Consider the following 18,740-nt stretch of genomic DNA (forward strand, 5'->3'; position numbering starts at 1 on the left):
GTGAAAATTAAATTCCTTGGTGGGATTTTTCCATGGTCCTTTTTTCCCTGAAGCACCCAAGCCCTGAAAGTTCGGGCATGACAGTTCCACCCCCTGCACTATGTTGTCGCTCTCCCCTGATCATACTCAGCTTTCAATTATTTATACTGCCAGAAAATTGCATGGAGTTCACACCCCCAGCCCTGAAACACAATTCTGCTTTTGTGTAGGGAATACAATCCTTCACTTTCATTAAGTGTGCGGAGACCAAGATGAGAAGTGCCTGTTGTGTTCGCATCCCTTGGCTCGCGATGAGAGGAGCTGGTTGTTTTTGCAAACGTCCTAAATAGCCCTGGAAGGGTTACAGGGAGTTTATTTACATTATTGCATTTAAGTACAAATAGAAAATTGCCCAGCCATAATGGAAAGTTTATGCAGGGCTCTGTCAGGGCCCTTTTCCATGTCACCTCACCCCTCCCGGCTTTCTGCTTTGACAGGCTCAGATGTGGGAAGGCCCTGCCTGGAAGGAGCAGTAGCTCTTGGTCCTGTCACACCATGGTTTGCTTACAGGACACAGAAAAGCATCAGCTGGCATCTCTTCCACCGTGGACTGTGTCAAGTCCTGCCTGCCATAGGGAAGGCTCCTGATCAGGCTCATCCCAGCCTGATTTATGAGCACTGGGTGCTATTTGCTTCTTCCCCATAGCATCTGAATGACCGATCTTTTTACCATCAATGTTTGGAGCATGAAGTTGGGAGTTTGTTTGCCCCCTATTCCCTTCCTGCTTGCCTCGAGTCACAGCATGGTTCTCCTTTTCTTCAACCAGAGCAGTTTCATGTCTCATGCAAACACAAGTATTCCCTCTGCAGAACTGCCTTTCGCAATTTCCACTTCCCTCCCTTCAGGGGAAGCATTGAAGTGGAGTGGTCAGGGCAGTAAAACCCACAGAGCTGAGAAGATACATGGTCACGCAAAAAGCAGGACTAGTGATGCTCTGGGGAAGCACAGCTTTGTGCACACTCCTTCCTGGGTGCCCTGTTTGAACAGCATTCAGCCAAGCTGAGGGCTTTTTTCTCCACCTTTTGCTTTTTCATTTAAAAAGAGAGTTCCGGTCTGTCAGATCTGTGCAGGAAAGGAAGGACTTGAATTTTTACAGCACATCAGATCCTTTGGCACTGACCTGGCAGCCTGCTGAGTCCACACCTGCCATTGAGCATCGACTCAAGTGGCCATAACTAAAGTTTTTTTAAGCTATCCCATCTGGGACCCTCTGAGGGTGCAAAGACAGCAGAGCAAGGAGTTGCAGTCCAGTGAGGAGGTTTGCACTTCAACAGGTTGCTGACACATTCTTGATGGCAGGAGCTGTGAACAAGCTCACAAAGGACTAAGCAGAGACTCAGAAAAGCATTACAATGTGTTTAAGATAATTTCTGTAGTTCTATAGTACAAGCAGAGCTCTCTATTAAAGCCATTCTTGAGGCATCAGTGTCGATGCCGGAGTGCCTCTGATTCACCAGGTCAGTCAAGGGCAGATCCTAATCGATTTAGTGGTGCTTTTGCAAACAGAGGTAACATCAGAACCATGTGTCTGGGTCTTGATGCATTTGTTTTTTAAAGGGTGTGTTAAGAAAACCAGTGAGACTTGCTGAGCTGCTCCCTTCAGCCAGGTGTTTTGAGAAAGGTGAAGGACAAACCACAAAAACATTGTGAAAGAGAGGGGACAATGCCAAATGGGAAGAACTTAAAAAGCAAACCAGGAAAGGACTAAGTAAAATGATAATAGGGAAAAAATTATTTCAAAAGCCTAGGTTGAATTTAATGATCAAAGTTTTATCTTAGAAGGGAATACACGTTATCCACCTGAACCAAAAATTATTTCATAGACTTTTCCTTTTATCTGGCAAAACTCTGGCTTTTGACAGCCCAGTGAGTTGGAATGTTGTGCCCTCTCTGTCATCTAGGAATGTTTGACATCCAAGTCCAGGCTTTACCTGGTCACTACAGTGTGCTGCTGCTTGAACAAAACTGGCATGTATCTTCCTGGTGAAGAAAGTACATTGTGGGATGGCACATGCTAAACACCTGTGTCCTTGTAACAAGTCCAGGTGATCTGGTAGTTTTCTAGTGTGTTGGTAACTGTTGGTGCAGCTTTGCAAAAACCTCTGTTGCCTCGTGCAACACTCATTGTGTTGCTGTGCTGAGGGTTAGAGGGTTCTGATTGCTTGCACGTAAGGGTAGGATTTAACATTTGGTGCTTCAGGAGGTGGTAGAGATTCATTTGCCATTGGGTTCTGGGAATAAGGTAGATGGAGATAGAAGTGATGTGCTCCATGAAGGTGGTCCCTGGCTATCCTTACATAAAGGGAAAAGTTTGCAAAAAGTGCTTCCAGGGTAGACAGGAGTCATACGAAGTTTCAGGTTGGTTCTGGGTGTGGGAGAGCCCTGGATTATCCAGCTGAGCAGGGGTGTGCTGTGAGCTGCAGGGCTGTCAGTTCCTGCCTGTTGTTGTTAGGAAACCTCATGCTGAATCCTATTCCACTCTTAGGGCAAAATTATATTTCATTGCCTTAATGTGGAAATGTTTTTTGTGTAATTAGGAGCTTGGAGTCTGTGGTGTGGAAGAAGGAGGGGGGAACTTCTGGTGTGGCAGGAAGGTTATCTGGAAATATCCACCCATAAAATGGGGGCTGTAATCAGCCCTCCTGGAGAAAGTTTATTCATTAATATTTGTGAAATGCTTTGAAGTCTATGGTTTGGAGTGTTTTTAACAGAGCCAAATGTTAGCTGTATTACAGTAGCTAAGCCAGACCGTAATGACCACGTTCCCTCTCCTCCCCTTGAGCCCCCAGCCATTTCTGACAGGGTTTGGTGAAGAAGTGAAACATCAGCAGAGTGACCAAACAGAAGTTAAGTGCTCAGCAGAAATATAAATAGTGCTTTTTGTTCTTGGGATTATGTCCTGGTTCTATGGAGTCTTGTGGTTGGAAATGGAATTTGTAGAAGGGATGAGGAATTTATTTCTGAGCTTGTACCGTGCTATCCCAGTTGGTAGCTGGTTTAGGGTCCCCCTGAGTTAGCATGCACTGGTGGCCTTTGGGTGGTTGCAGTTATCCCATCCTGTCTCCATGGGAAGTCACCTGGGTGAGACTGGAATGCTGGGATGGGAGGGAAGTGTGGCTGTTGATGGAGTGCATGGTGAGTGGGGCAAAACAAGGAGGTCCCAGAGCAGGATGCAGGAAGAGCTGGTTTGATGGGCTGTTCAGCTCTGGCTGCCCCTAAATGCCCCTTGCTCCACGCCTGTCCATTTCTTAACAGCACAGTGTCTGCCCTGTCAATAACAGAATAGCATTTGCCTTTTGTTTTGCTTGATTTCTGGTCTCAGGAGGTGAAACTTCATGTGAAGGAACTGGGGGGGATTCAGTCCATGCTGTGTCCCCAGAGTACCTTGTGGATGAGATTTCAGCACAGAGGCAGCAGGTAAATGGATGTGCCAGGAGTCATGGGCTAAGGACACATCCCAAAGACTGAGTTACTCTTACAAAATTGTTCTCTGGGCTTGCAGGCATTTGCTCTGGGTGGCAACTAGGAACATCTCATTAGCATGACCTGGTGTGTCATGTGTTCAGACACAACCCATAGCTCTCCTGGCCAGCTCTGACACTCTGGCTTGTGATGCATCCATTCCCTAGCCTCACCCAGGGCTAGGCTGGGATGGCTTCCTGCCTCAGGGACTGCATTGCTAATCTTTGCTTGAAGATTTGAGGTGCCCAGACATGCCTTGGCATGGGGGAGGCTGCTCTGCGTTGTTATGATGGTTCTCAACTGGGTGAGAAAGGAGATGTCTCCAGCCCAGAGGCAGAGCACGCTGTGTTGTGTGCACCCTGAGCTAGCAGGGATGCTGGGAAGGTGGCTTGGCTGAATAGAGGTGCCAGCACCTTGCTCAGAGCCCTGATGTTTCTAGTGATCTGTTGTCCTTCGAAAGCACCCTCTGATCGTGGAGCTCACAGCCAAAGACTGACCCAGCCCTCGCCTCTAATCTCATCTTTCCTCCAAGAGTCTGGTCCCTGGAAAGATGCAGCTCTCCAAGAAGACATTCCAGGGGGGTTTAATCACTGCACTCGCTCCAGCCCTGCTGCACTTGTGGTCTAAGCACCTGCTGTTTCATTTAATTAGCAACAAATGGGAGGCGTGGGTTGGGGGAAGGGAGCAGCACCCTGGTGAAGTATTTGCTGCAATGTAATGTATTTTATTTTGGGTCTGGAATGGAGGCCATGAGGAACATTTTCCAGAGGGCTCCATAAACCACCTCTGTTCACAGGGTGATTATTTGAGGAGGGAGGAGAGCGTGCATTTAAATCGGTGCTGCTAATTTCTGCTAAGAACCACATTATTTTTGCTTCATACTCCAGACTCCCTCCACCCATGGCTTGATGTTGGGAGCTGTGAATTTTCCACATCATTACAAAGTCCCTCTATAAAAGAGAGCCCTTTAAATATATTTCAAAAAATTGATTTCAAATACACCAGCCTCTCAGATAAGTCAATATTCAGAATGGAAAACTAACTCTTTCCTTCCCCCATAGTGGCCTGCTCATTTATTTGTATTTCAGTAGCACATACCAGCTCTGAGCAGAGCTACATCTATCTGGTGTTATGGGCTAGAAAAGGCACAAGAAGCTGCAAGATAAATTGAAAGATATAACACCTTTGTTCACCGTGATGGTTAAGTTTGGGAGCTCTCTGTTGAAATCAGGGTGTTACATTGCCAGCAGTATTTTACCAATGTAAGAAAGGGAGATGGGGACAACGGGGAAGGCAGACTTCAAGATTGAACCACTTGTGCTGGACAGTGGTTGTGTCTTGCCTTTGGGAGATCAGCTGCTACAGCTCCGTGCAGGGAAGATTACAGTCACAGCTTCCATGTGCTCCAGCCCACCAGCACTGGGGCTCTTTTTCTCCACAGGGGTGATGAGTTTAACAATTATCTCTCCTACTGGTACAAACTGTAATTCTTAGTCTAAAGACACAAAATATATATTGGCCTTTTGTCTGATATTCTTCAGGCAGTGCAAGCACCATAAGAGCTGCAAAGACAGGATACTCTAATTTTTCCCTGCCCTGACTAAAGCAGGAGAGTTGGGTTTTAGAGATTTTTCCTTTGGATTCCATGTTCTTAAGGAGTTCATCTCCCATGGATTTGAGAGGATAAGTTAACTTGTGGCTGTCAGGTATCCAGATGCAACGGTGGCTGTGGTCATGTCAAGAACTCAGACTGATCATTTTGTTCTCGTGTGGAATTTTAAATTCAGTCCCGGATACTGGGTTCTGCTCCAAGGACAGTAAAAGTTCACAGAAAATTCTCATCTTCTGAGATTGTCATAATCTTGAAATAGAGAAACTCTTGCTCTATGTCTCTGCTACAGAACTTCATTATTAGAACAGAATATTCCAGTTGGAAGGGACATAAATTACTGTGTAGTCCAGGTGCCTGGGCACTTCTGGGCTGACTAAAAATTAAAGCAAGTTAAGGGCATTGTCTAAATGCCTCTTAACTCCTGAGAGGCTTAGGGCATCTAAATGCCTCTTAACTCCTGAGAGGCTTAGGGCATCAACCACTCCTCTAGGTAGCCAGTTCCAGTGTTTGACCACCCTCTCAGTAAAGAATGAGCCAGTTTGTAGGTACTCCTTAACTATATAATCGTTGTATGCTCAGTGCTATCAGCGGGGAATCATAATGGCTCCTGGAGACTTCCCAGCTGGGGAGGCAATTGTAAGAGAGGTTTTCTTGGGAAGGGAATTCAGTTTGCTTGAAAATTCAGTGGCATCATGAAACTAAACCCTTATCTTTACATGAGTGCTGAAGCATGGAAAAATGGCCTCTGCATCCTAGAAATCATTGATTTTACAGAAATTGGCTCTTTCTCTTGGTTTTTGGAGTAGTTACATTGATTTTTTTTTTTTTTATCTGCTTGTAGGCACACAGGGCACCCACACATGTCCCAGAACTGTCAGACTCCTGCAAGTCAGCATTATACTCAGAATCAACCCCATAATTCTCCAGCAGTATCTCTTCCTCATCTGAGTTTTTCCTTCTTTCTCTATGTTCCTATCTGATTATAGAAATAGATTCTTTCTGCATGGATCAAATATTGAAGCAATACCTCGAGGGACTCATTCAGAGTCAGGATATGAAGTCTGGAGTTCTTTTTCTACCTCTGACATTTGAGAGATGCTTTTAAGTAGATGAGATACTATTACAGTGTCAGCCCATCTGTTAGCAGAATTGCTGTTTGAATCCTATCCCTTTGCTCAGTTTTAACAGAAAGGCAAATGAAGCTGTCTGGCAGTTTACCTTGTTGCAATGTCTCAGTATGGTTAGGAAGGGAAATCTGTTTTTGTTTTCAAGTCTCTATTGTACTTGCAGTGTTTAATGCTGTTCAGTCCCACATTCAGGCAGAGGCGCACCTGCCCAAGCTGCTCTTGCAGTTTCTATTGTAATGGAGAACAGCCCCTTTGCCTCCCCTTTCCCCTGCTGGTGCTTGCTTTCGAAACATGAGCATCTTCCTCTGGCTTCAAATCCTTCTCCAGGCTGATACTGATCTGCAGGGTTCAAAGCAGGGGTGGCATTTCAAAGCCTGCTTGACCATTTTGAATCTGCAGTGTGACGCTCAGGCCATGTTGAAAGCCTGAGTTTTGAGGCACGTTTAATCACATCTCTGCACCTGTTACGGTGGAAAAAATTTCTTCTGAGTTTTGTTTCTGTTGTTCCTCAGCCACTCTCAGGTTTTCCTTCGTTCTTGGCCAGCACAATGTTCTCTGGCATCTGACCTCATGTTGAGACATGCACTAGTCCCAGATGAAGGGCTAGAAGCAATTGTCTGCACCTGGCTCAGCAAAATAGTTATTTGTATGTATGTGTGTGTCTGGTAGTGTAATTTATTTGGTCAGTTACTTGAGCCAAAGGAAGCCCTAATTAAGCAAGATAATTTTGCATCTGGGTTGCTGGCAAAGAGCATTCTCTGTGCTGGCCGTGGGAGTGTAGTTGATGCCCTCCCATGCCTTTTCTGCCCGTGTTTGATGACAAAGGGGGGTTGGCAGTAGCTGTGCTTTGATGAGGCTGGTGTCTTGCTTTCTGATGGAAAATGGACCATTCTGTGCTCTGATATTTTTCTTACTCTCAGCAGGGTGCATACAGGGAACTCAATTTTTGAAGTTGGTTGTGCCCAGTAGAAAGCAGTAGATGTGTCATTTCTATTCCCACCTCCTCCTTACTTCACTTCTCAGTATCTTTTTATTTATTTAATTGAATTTCTAGTGCTGCAGATGGCAGTTTTCTAGACCTGATTCCTTACAGCCATAATGCTGAGGTGCTAAAGATAGATAACCCCATGGAGGACACAAGGATCATGTGGGCTTTCAAAACCAGCAGCCAGGTGTCATAGGGCAGTGCCATCAGACAGCTTGACTGCTGCTCATAGGGGAATTACAGGCCTGGATATGGCTTGAATCTCTTTGATGCAAGTTAGTGTCTTCCTGGATACTTTCTGTGACAAAATATCTTAATGCAATTTCAGGAGGAGTCTGTGAAATGATAATTTCCTGTCTGAGCCAGGGGCTAGGGCAGAAGAGAGCGGTGTGGTACCTGCAGCTTGTTGGCTAGGCTTGGACTTCACAGCACATTTTTGAGGATGTTTCCACAGTCTGGACATCTTTCTGATGTTCCTTTATTGTGGCTTTGTGTGATGGAGAGGAGGAGAGAACAGACAAGTGCAAATTCACAAAGAAGGTGAGAAATAGTCCTGGGTGCCTGCACAGTGCTTGTTGGCCCTGCCTGTCTGCCCCATCCATCTTCTAAAGCTGGTCACAAGATGTGGAAAGGCATAGAAATCTGCATTATCACTGCTGGATGTCTTAGATGGTCATTAGCCTGCCCATCAAAGTAGTTTGTAGGTCACCTTCCCCTCAGAAACATTTGGGAAGGAGCTGCTGGATGTGATGAGTTGTTGAGGCTACAATTTCCTGTGACTTGCTTTCCCCAGCACCCTTTCCTTGAATCAAATCACCCAAGCGCATCTTGCATCAGTGCACACGCAGCGTGTACCCTTCAGCTGGCCACCATGGTTTGCATGTGTGGCCAGGCAGGCTGGAGAACACTTGTGGTTTTTTTTTATGACAGAGTACATGCCTAGTGAAGTGCAAACTGCTCCTGGTGCTGCACTGCTCCTCATGTTACTGGAAGAGCATCTGCCAGAGGAGAACAGGGCATAAATGCTCACTGACAAGCTGGACATGTACCTGACTGCCTATGAACCCATGGCTGCTGGTGCTCAGCCCACATGGCCCTGTGGCCACCCTTGGCTTAAAACTCTGCTGCTGCCCTGACAGGGATGGGCACAACAGCTCTGGCTTTCAAGGCAGCACTGTGCTGCCTGTGGTGCCTAACAATGTGCTGGGTACTTCTTGCACCTGGTACTGCTGACCGTGCTCTCACCATCAGGTCTTGCAAATGCCACTAGGCAGGAAACCTCCTGTGGAAGGACAGAGCTGGAAGGAGTCCATCTCCTCCTGGATGCAAGCATCTGCCTCCATCTGCTCTTTCTCCCTCACAACTTGTAGCAGTTTTCTCATCTGCAAGTTTGGAAAAGTCACAGCCCTGACAGTATTTCTTGACAACATGCCTGTGCCACTTAAAAGCTACTGAGATAAAAAAAGACCAAAATAACCCCTACCGTTGTCAAAGACCTCCATCGATGCTTTCATACTCTGCCAAATATTACATGTGATTAGTTGGTATGATACACAGAACAGCATCTGGTCCACAAGGAATGCGTCCAGAGATGGATGATTTTTATCTGAATGGAAATCCCAGGGTAGGGCCGGGGCGTGCAGGGTGTAACACGGAGGCCCTGTAAACACTTGCAGTGCCCACCCGGCTCTGAGCAGCGCACGCAGCCGCCGTGGCCACCGGCCAAGCCCGTCTCCTTTCCCAGGGTTTGCTTTTGTTCTAAATTAAATTAATGAAAGTCCTCAGGCAGACTTGCAGTTATAAAAATAAGATTTCAGTCCTAGCCTCCCTTTGTAGGGTGCTGAGTCCTTTGGGGTAGCTCTGGTCCCGAGTCTCCTGGGATTCTCCTTCTGGGCATGGACTTTATGAACTCAGATGTCACCCAAATTCCCCTTTTGCTTCTAAAGAGAGAAAGTTGTCCATGCTGCATGTTGGGCAGGGATCAGAAGGAGCTGGTGTGGGTCTGACTGTGCAGCTCAGGTGCCTGTGTTCTGTGGTTGTGCTAGCGATGGGAGGGCTTATTAAAACAGATTTCTGATACCTATGAGCTTTGTCCTCCCTGTCCAGAAATAAATCTACAGAGAGAAACCAACCTCTGAGCTGCCATTACAGTAGGCACCAGTAAAGACAGATTGTTGCAGACCTAGGTTTGTTCTCACATTGTATTCTAGAGTGTAAATCCTTTCCCCCCCTGCATTGCAAGCCCAGCTGCACAGCCAGTGCTTTTGGAGTCTGTCCTTCTCATGCACTGACCACCTCTGCTGTCCCCATGTGCCACATGAGCATCCTGGGGAGATGCCAGCACAGCACCCAAGCCTGGGCAGTGCCTGAGCTGAAGGGCCTGTGCTGGGGCTGGGGTGTAATGCTGTCAGCTGCCTCTGAGCTCTTGGAAACCTCCTGTCCTGCTGGCTGCTTGTTACCTCCCTGGAGGCCTGCAGCAAAGTATCTGTTACATCTGTGCAGCTCCCTCTGCCTGCTCAGGTGGTGGGATTTGTTGTCTGTACTCCTTTCTAAATCCCCCCAAAGATGAGATACATGTGTGTTTAGAACCAGACATGCAGGCAAAACATCTTGGGGTTTGGAGGTGGGGAGAGAGGAAGAAAAGAAGACAAAGGAGTCTCCTCCCAGCATGGAGTTAAAACCTGTGGTTATGTTGTGCTTGGCATGGATTCCTCATTGTGCTGCGCTGGGCGGTCGCTCTCCTCTGGCAGATGCTCTCCCCAGAGCTATGAGAAGTGTCCTACAGAGATGAGTAGATACCATTTCAGATGGAGTTTGTGAAGTAAAATGTGCCATTGTGTTCAGAGCTATTGTTTCTGTTTTCAATATTGAAGTTACTCATGGTTTCCAGGGGACAATATATCAAGCAAAGCTAACAGGCTGTAGAGAAGATGTAGATTATGAAAACAGAGGGATTAAGTTTCATACATTTGGAGCTAAAGTCTCATCTCTCTCTTAGCAGTGGGAGCAGGGAAGCACTCTTGCAGGCTCATAAAACTCTACCAATTTAAATGAGGGTGTGTTTTTAACAGGGTTTAGTTAAAACTATGGTCAGCACTGTGTGAGCAACTTAGAAGACTCTCTAAGGATGGATTCTGTGGGTGCAAGTTCAATGACCATCCAATGTATAAATTTGGTTTCAGAGAATTTCTGTGCCAGGCTTTGCACCAGTTTAAACAAAATCAGTTTGCAAAGATGGGGTCTGGCTGTCTGGGTAGTCACCACCTAAAACACCCATGAAAATCCCCTGATATCTCTTTATGAGAGAGGAGTAAGGAAGGGTAGAAGAGGGCATTGCATGACCAATGTGATTCTCCAGCTCCTGAAATCACTTTTGGGGACTGCCTGAAGCCAGGAGTCACGCTGGCAAACAAGGGGACCCATTAATGAAGGGCCAGCCCCCGTTCCCACAGATGCCATTCTAAATCTGTCATGTTACAGAGCAGAGCAGGAGTTTGGTTCCCTGGATGATCTGACAGCATTGAACAAAACAGTGGTAAAACCAAAACAGCCTGGAAATCGTATTGACAATATTTGGTGTGTGTCCTGACAGTAAGGATGCAGTTGATACCAGCACTCTGCTAATGGCCCTTGTGCTGCTTTTGGGATGCCTCCTCAAGCACCCTGCTTGCAGCTGCAATGCAGTGTTTGATGCTGCTGCCAGGGTTTTTTTTAAAGACCTGAGGGTTTTTCAAACCCCTGCAGCATCCTGCCAATCCATCCAGCCTTTGTGCTGGGCTAAGCTGAGTTGAGCTGCTCCTACTTGCACAAATTTAGGGCAGGTGCTCTCAGTTTTTGCATTTTGAGGCCTTTAGAGTGGTCTAGTAAAGTTAGTGAACTGATAAACTCTAAAGGCTTAGTGGGACTACACTGTATTTCCATCATTGTCTTGAAAGGGTTGAAATCTAAAGAAGGATGGAGAGTAAATACTTTTTAAAATGCCCAAGTGACGTAGGAAGCAGTGATTAATGGAAGTGACCTTGGTGCTTCGCTCCCTTTCAGTGAAGCTCTTAGACTTGCTATTGTGTTTAAAACTGGAACCTCTGCTCTGACAGTGCTGTCAGATGCAGTTCTGCTGTCTGAAGGCCAGAGCTGAGTGTCCAAGGGCACTATTACTGCAGTGTCTCTCACTGGGACACGCTGGTCTCTTGCTGCTTATGTGCAATCTGAAAGAATGCTTAAAGCCTGTGGGTTTTGTAAGGATAAAAAAATTGCAGGATGTAAGGAAAGATGCTCTTCTTTTGAAGTTAGCTCTTCTTCCAGACAGGATTTTTACTGTGACCTGCAGTGAGCTTTTTAGAACATGTGTAAGGTGTGCAGCCTGAGTACCTGGGCTGGCTCTGGATGTGCCAGCTCCGGAAAAAAATCTAACAAACTGCTTGCATCCCATCACAAAATTATGAGCCTTCCCCAAAAGCTAATTGGCCTGATGGGACAGGGCATCATCATGGCTCTCACATCTCTGCATGACCCTGTGGTGCCACATAACTGCAGCATTCATCTCTCTGAAACAGGCATTGGGGTATGGCCTCACTTCCCAAGGATACTGTTGGGACAAATCCTCTGTAGATACCAGAGTAACAGGGGACATATAATCACCATGGATAGATGGAAAAGTATGAAGTAGCCTTTGTCCAAGCATCTTCCAGTGTGGTTAAGTTGGATGAGGCCAGTTTAATTTAGCACTGGGGAAAGAAAATGCTTCTGGCAGGAGACTTCAATAGCTGCTCTGTGAAAGGACAGTGTGGGCTTTCTGAGAAGCTCCTCAGAGATGCACCAAGTGCCTCTGTCATCCCAAACCAGCACCTCAGAATGTTTCGCCAGGCTGTGTTAGCCACAAATGCTGGGCTCGTTCTGCAGAGCTTTTAGAGAGAGCTGCATTTCTTTAAGAAAAGTACCAAATGTCTCATCTGGGAAACAGCATTCCCTCTTTTGATGGATCGTGTTGGGGAAAGACCCTCAGTCTCTGCTCCCTGCCTTCTCCTCTCCTGGCTTGTTTTATTTGGATACTGAGAGGTTTGTAAGATTTCCAAGATTTCTTGTGGAAATTTTCAACCTGAGAAAGGCATTTTCCCTTTGAGGATTACACCATGCTGTAAATGTCTGTTCTCTTTATTTCACATGCATTTTCCTGCTTTTGTTTGACTTTCTCACAGATTGCATTATATTTAATTCAGAACATATCCCGTAATGCTGTAATTGTCAGGCATGTCAACTGGTTATCCGGATGACTTTTTGCTGTAATTTTTTTTTTTCTTTAAAAATAAAAGGGAAGCAGTTGCTGCTGCTTCTCAGGGATTGAATTATTACACTTCTCTTGCATGCTGTGGCATCATGTAACACCACAAGGGAGCCAGTGTCACTGGCTGCCTGATATAGTTATTCCTGCTGCATTGTGGAACCCATTACTGCTTTAGGAAGAGATGGAGTTCCACCTCCTTCTGATGTGTAAGATGTCAGTTCTGTGTGTGAGTGGCTGACAGATGAGCTCCCTTGGGCTCAGTCTGTTCCATGTCCTCACCCAAAGATCTTTTGCAAATTTTTCCTAGTTGGTGTTATGCTCAGGAACAGCTCTGCTCTGGCCAGTTTTGAAGGGATGGGAGTTAAGCAGGCCTCCTGCTGTCTTGTGTCTGTGACGGTGAACTGGTTTGTTGTTCCTGCAAGAGGGTGAAGCAGGAGAGGAATAAAAAGAAGCTCAGAGAAATCTGGAGAAAGTTCCCTAACAGCTGTTTGCTGTGGAGGGATCTGCCCCAGCAGCAGAGGTTTCCTTCCCTGCCATGTATCTCCTTCTGTCATTGATCTCAGCAGGTATGGTCCTGAGCTGTAGTAAATAAGGTCCTTCCACTTACACCATGGATGCTCCACTGATTAACCTTAGCAGAACACCTATTCTAAAACCAAACAATCGAAGAAATTATCTTCTCTAGACCAGTATGTAGAAGGTGAATCTGTGGAGATAGTCTCTTTTGTTCTCCACTCTCTTGCTTGTTTTCACCTGATGACATCTAAATGTTGATATATTACCTAGCATTTCCAGAGATCCATTCTCTGGAAATGGGTGCCAACCATCTTCCTTAAGTGCAAGACCCCTTTGGATTCCCTGGGTAACCAGGATTTGGAATATGCTGTAGAGGGACAAGCCCACAAATGAGAGGATAATTGTATCTGAAAACCACCAATAATATTTCTTCCATTTGCTTCTGTCCTGCTGGGTTTAGATAAGTGTAGTTCCTCTGAATTCAGTCTCTGTCTCCTGCTCTGCAGTGTAAGGCTCAGAGCCTTTGATGGCTCTTGATTAAATCTCACGCCACCTACCTGAAATCTGTCTCACATTTTGCAGGTGCAAAACCAGAGACAGGACCAGAGAGGTTTAACCACTGGAAAACTCTGGCAGATTACAGAATTCAAACCCATCCTGGCCATTCCCTTTCTTGCAGATCACATGGTTTATAATTCAAAATGTAGCTGATGGTGCTGAAACCATCAATCCTGTCAGCAAGCAGCACAGCTGGTTTCCAACTTCAAAATGAAAGGAAATTACTGCAGCTCCTCAGGGGTTTAATTAATAGCTCCTATTCTGGTATCTTACCTTTCCTTCTCATCTAAACTTGTGTTATCTGCACGAGAGACTTTCAGTCTTTTCTGATTTGCAGATGACCTTAACCCCTCTTGCTGAGGTGTGAGTTCCATCATCACTAGTTTCAGGTCCTGTTAGACTCTTTGCTTTTCTTCCAGTTTCTTTGGCAGACTCTCAGAAGTGTGCACACAACCCCATATATGCACAGGTGCCTCCTCTCCTCTTCCTCGTCTCCCAGCTGGCTGTAGTCCTTCTTTCCTTCTTGGGACTCTGAGACCAGATCAGCCTTGTGAGGAGGGATGTGCCTGATGCCTGACTGTCCTCTAATACTTTACCTTTCAAGCCTAAATTAAAGTTATTATCAGCTTACATCATTTTTAATGAAAAATGCATTTTCTGATGAGCACTTGGAAAAAGGGAAACTGATATGTGTCTTGGTGTTCAGTGTAGGAAGAAATATAGTCTTGGGACCAGTTGAGTGGCCAAGAGTAAGGTGGCAAGCTGGGATTTCTAGGGGCACCTTGCAAAAACACTGCTGCTCTGGGTCATGGTTTGATTTTCAACTGCTCTTTCTCTGGGACACAAGTAAATTATACCCTGGAAAGGGAGAGAGGCCTCATCTCTCTCTGTAGAAGGTCAGAGTTCTTTATCATTTTACAGTGGTGGATGCTGTTTTGCTTGCCAAAGTAAGGGGCTTGCATGAAAGTCACCCTCAGGATCTTTGTCTTATAAATAAATCTCCCCTTGACTGCAGTGCTGACCTCCTGCAGAGCTTTGATTTTTTTTCTGTGCACATGACAAACCTGCATCCCCTTGAAAAGGAACCAGAAAGATTTCCACAGTAAGAGGTTATGTGGGTGTCCTCATTTGCTCATTTTAAGAAGAGAATTTAATTCTTCTAACCAGGGGAATTAAAACTGCTGCAAGGAAGGAAGGGGAGGAACCAACAGCCCAGCAGGAACCCATCTGTAGTCTGTGGTATAAGGCATAGGTGGAGGTCAGGTGACTGTCTCAGTGGATTAATTTTAGGGAGTTGGATTTGGATACAAACGTCTGAAACCTCAAAACCAAACCAGGAACAAAGTTCCCAGTGGCAAATGCCACAGGGTCAAGCCATTGAACAGTTAGATGTTCATGTGCCCTGCACTGGTTGGCTTGTAGCAGAGTAAAAGCCTCTCCTTCAATAGAGAAGTTGCCTCTTAGTCTAGGGTGCTCTAAGTCCTTATATGTGCAGCAGAAAGAAGTGTTGTTTCATGAAAATTTAACCAAGATAGGTAAAATGTAGTAAGTAAATTATCAGGAAGCTGTTTGGCTTCTCATCCTCAGAGATGCTACTTGCATCTTGCTACTTGCACCCTCTCAAAGGGTTCTTGTTTTCCTTTATTAAAATTTTTAACTAGGTGTTACCATGGCAAAGCAGACAGGGGCAGAATCTTATTTTCACAGCACAGCTGATGTGAAATGACCAGAAGTGCTGTTATCTGGCAAACCCAAATGGTTCTTGTGTGCAGGAGAGGCTCTTTCTTCATGATACATTGCATTTAAAGTAAAGACGGTCTGAAGCAGAAGACCTGTGAAGGAAGATGCCCAGGGAAGTGGTTGAGTTGATGCTCTGAAATCTTCCTATTTCATTCTTGCAAGTCAAGTGATTTCATGCTTATGTACAAATAGAAAGGTGTGGAGCAGGCCAGTGCTCTTGAGTCTGCTGTCTTTTTAATAAGCAGCAACTCGCATGAGTAATTCCCTTGATTTTTAATGAGATTTATTGATGATCATTTGGTGACTGCTGCAAGAAAGTCATAATCTGGACCACAAGGTTTTATAGCAGGTCTTCTAAAGGAGTTTTGGGCAGAAGCAAGAAGGAAGGTGCTTGGAACAGAAGGCAGGACTCTGCAGGACTTCAGTAGGAAAGATGTAGCAAACCCAGAGCAGTTTGGAGACGCAAAGACTGGAGAGGCAGTTTTGGTGGTGAGTTATTCATGCATCTGTTGTGCCAAAAGTGAGAGTGGGATGTGTTTGTTCAGCCTGACTCCAGACATGCTGTCTGAATGAGTGGAAAGCTCACTTCCTGGTTTCCATATACCCTCCCTGTTTCCAAAGGGATCCTCCACCCTGTGATACAGGGACATGGTAACATGTTTCTTTCTGCTCACTACGCCAGTTATGCAATTGGAGGCTCCTCCTCATTGTAAGCAGATGAACTGAATTCCTCCAGTTTTGCCAAAATGCACTGCCCAGCTGTGTTTTCCTGTCTGCCCAAAGCCAACTGCATCCCTAATTTAATTCTTTGGGACTCTGCATCCAGACTTCCGTTCTTTGCCTTCCTACTGGGATGATTTTACTCTGAGTGACAGAATTGCTTTTTGATTTAGCAAATTTTGTCCCTAAGTTAACTGTCACACATCAAAAATGTGAGCAATAACTTGTGGAGACTGCCCATGTCTCCACTTAATGCCCTAGGTAGCAGAATAACCTAGGGCATTAAGTGAAGGGTTTTTTTCCATCAATCATATGTGTATTTACAGTTATAACAAGAGTAACTTCCTTTAATGGAAGAACATTTTTCACAGACAAAAGAGTTTTCGACTTTCAGATGCTCTGCAGACATCTAATTAAGAGAACTGAAAATCTGTTTATTGGTCTTTGTCTGTTAATCATGTGAGGAAAGGGCTGTGCCTACCAGGAGGAGTTTTGGTAGTTCAGCCCTTCTTTAATTCCCAGCTACTTCCTTTGTCTCCTCTTACTGTAGGTGGGCTGAGTGGAGATGTTAGGCATTGGCTTGGGACACTCCATCATCTTTGGAAGATTTGGAATGTTTAATTCGAGTCCACTGATGCTTTTTTTCTCCTGTACACATCTCCTCCTCATCTTCCACTTTGCATCCCTCTCTGTGGGTGGGAGGGAATCCTGCTTTTCTAAGACTTTAACTTGCACTGGCTTTGAATGGCAGAACTGGGTGCAGGAAAGTGCTGAGGAGGACTCCCCACTTCTGCTGCACTTTATTTGACTTTTAACATCCTGAAGGTTCCATGGCTTCTGGAGTGCCGCTGCCTCCTCCAGCTTCAGTTTATTGTATCTATTTTGCTGATATCCACCCTTTAGATAAATAGCACTAAGTTATACACATTGTGGCTCTCTTGATGTGGTTAAAAAGGCTTGTATTAGCCAGCTAATCTAACTCCAAGAATAACCCTGGGAATTTGACTGTATCAGTTCCAGCTTCAATCAGTTACCACGTAGTAAAGTGAGAATTGCCTTCCTGGCTGAAAGTGTAGCAACAGTGAAACTTCAAGTCAGTAGGTGGGGATTCCCTCCCCCTCTTATTTTTTTTTCCATCTTCTTTGAAGGAAGCTCCTGCCCATGCCTGACCTCAGACACCCAGAGCTCTACCTACGAGAAAACAAAGTTTCCCATTTTCAATAAAAAATCTGTCTCTGTAGGCAGAAAAGCGGGTTAGCTAACAATCCGCAAAGCTATGGTCTATTTATTTACCAGGCTGACTCCCTGATGGGGAAACATGTGGAATCTTTTAAGTTCTTCTTCTGCACAGATGTTGCTTCTACTGCCGAGTTTCCTCTTGATCTTTGGTTTGCTGTGCCATATGGTGAAAACGCTGGAGATGTTGTGTGTGATGGAAGACGAGAAGGATTCTGCGTGCTTAAAACAAAACCAGTAAAAAATAAAAAAAAAAAATCTGACTGTTTTTCCCCAAGTTAGCAAAAAAATATTTTTAAAAGGAAATCTGTCGAGCTAGCAAAACCCTTTTAACTTGCACAGCCTCCCTTTGGACACGTAGCACTGATGAGATTAAATGCTGATTGACGAGTACCCCCTCCCTTCCCCCAGCTCTTGCTGCCACTTTGCGTATTTGTATTGAGCTGTAGATCCAGTTGAGGTGAGGAGATAGGGGTTCTGCAAGGGCAAGTAACACTACTGCTTGCTTTTCCTTCCTTGCCTTCCTCGCCTTCCTCAGAGATCACAGGAGCTGTGGACTGTGAGTTGAAAGATGTCTCTCCTGGTCTGTTGAAAAGGAGCCCTGGGGCTGGCAGGAGCTTTGGAGTTCCCCCTGCCTGAGGGAGCCAGGGCTTCTGAGCAGGGAGGGGACACTGAGCATCATAGAGACATCATGCATAGGAAACACGGGGAGAAATGAAACAGAATGTGAAGATTTGGGTCTCTGTCTTGGCAGCACCATGTGCTGAATGAGAGCAAAAGGTTGCAGAGGGTGAATGGGAGAGATGAGAGGCCCTGGCATTTTTCAGGGCTGGAGTTGGTCTTCTTTGGGCGAGTCCATTAAGGTGTCACTAGAGCAGGTGCATCTTTCTGTCTGAGGCCTTTCAGCTGGTCTTCAGCCTCAGTGGCACTTGTCCATCAGGTCTCATCATCCAAGGATACATTGTAGGGCTCCTTTAGGAATGTCACATCAGCATGCAGCTTTCCTACGCTAGGAAACCATGTGCTAAAGGCTACTGGGATGAGAGCACACCCATCTTGAGCTGTGCTTTCAGGCCATTCATGGGGCTGGTGTTCTGTGGGATGCTTTGCTCTCTGAGGCCTCCTTGCCTGCTGTCCTTCAGGTAGGGACTGCAGTGGAAGATATTCCCCAAAACCCTATCTTTGTTTCCCTGGGAGAACAGGAGCTCTTTCTTACTGGACCAGGGCAGTGGGTCTTTCTGGCTCTGCCATAAAAGCAGAGCAGGTGTTTTATTAGATATGCTTTAATCTGGTTGCTTGAACAGCATTTTCAGCCAGGAAGGTGGTTTTTCAGATGGACAGGTAAAACCTGTTGCTACACCAGCACAGGCAGGCTGTGTATTAGAGACAAGGCGTGTGTGTAGCAAAAACTGGGAGCCTAATTTTAGAATGACAGCAAGGCCAGGCTCAGCTGTCTGCCTGGG

General features: G+C 45.7%; 1 protein-coding gene across 2 annotated transcripts in view; it reads left to right on the plus strand.

Annotated features, from left to right (window-relative positions):
- Positions 1-18,740, plus strand: part of SH3PXD2A (SH3 and PX domains 2A) — a 247,727-nt gene that overhangs the window by 49,288 nt on the left and 179,699 nt on the right. The gene's annotated exons all lie outside the window — the stretch shown is intronic.

The sequence above is a fragment of the Vidua chalybeata genome, chromosome 8 (assembly GCF_026979565.1).
Source record: "Vidua chalybeata isolate OUT-0048 chromosome 8, bVidCha1 merged haplotype, whole genome shotgun sequence".
Lineage (NCBI taxonomy): Eukaryota > Metazoa > Chordata > Aves > Passeriformes > Viduidae > Vidua > Vidua chalybeata.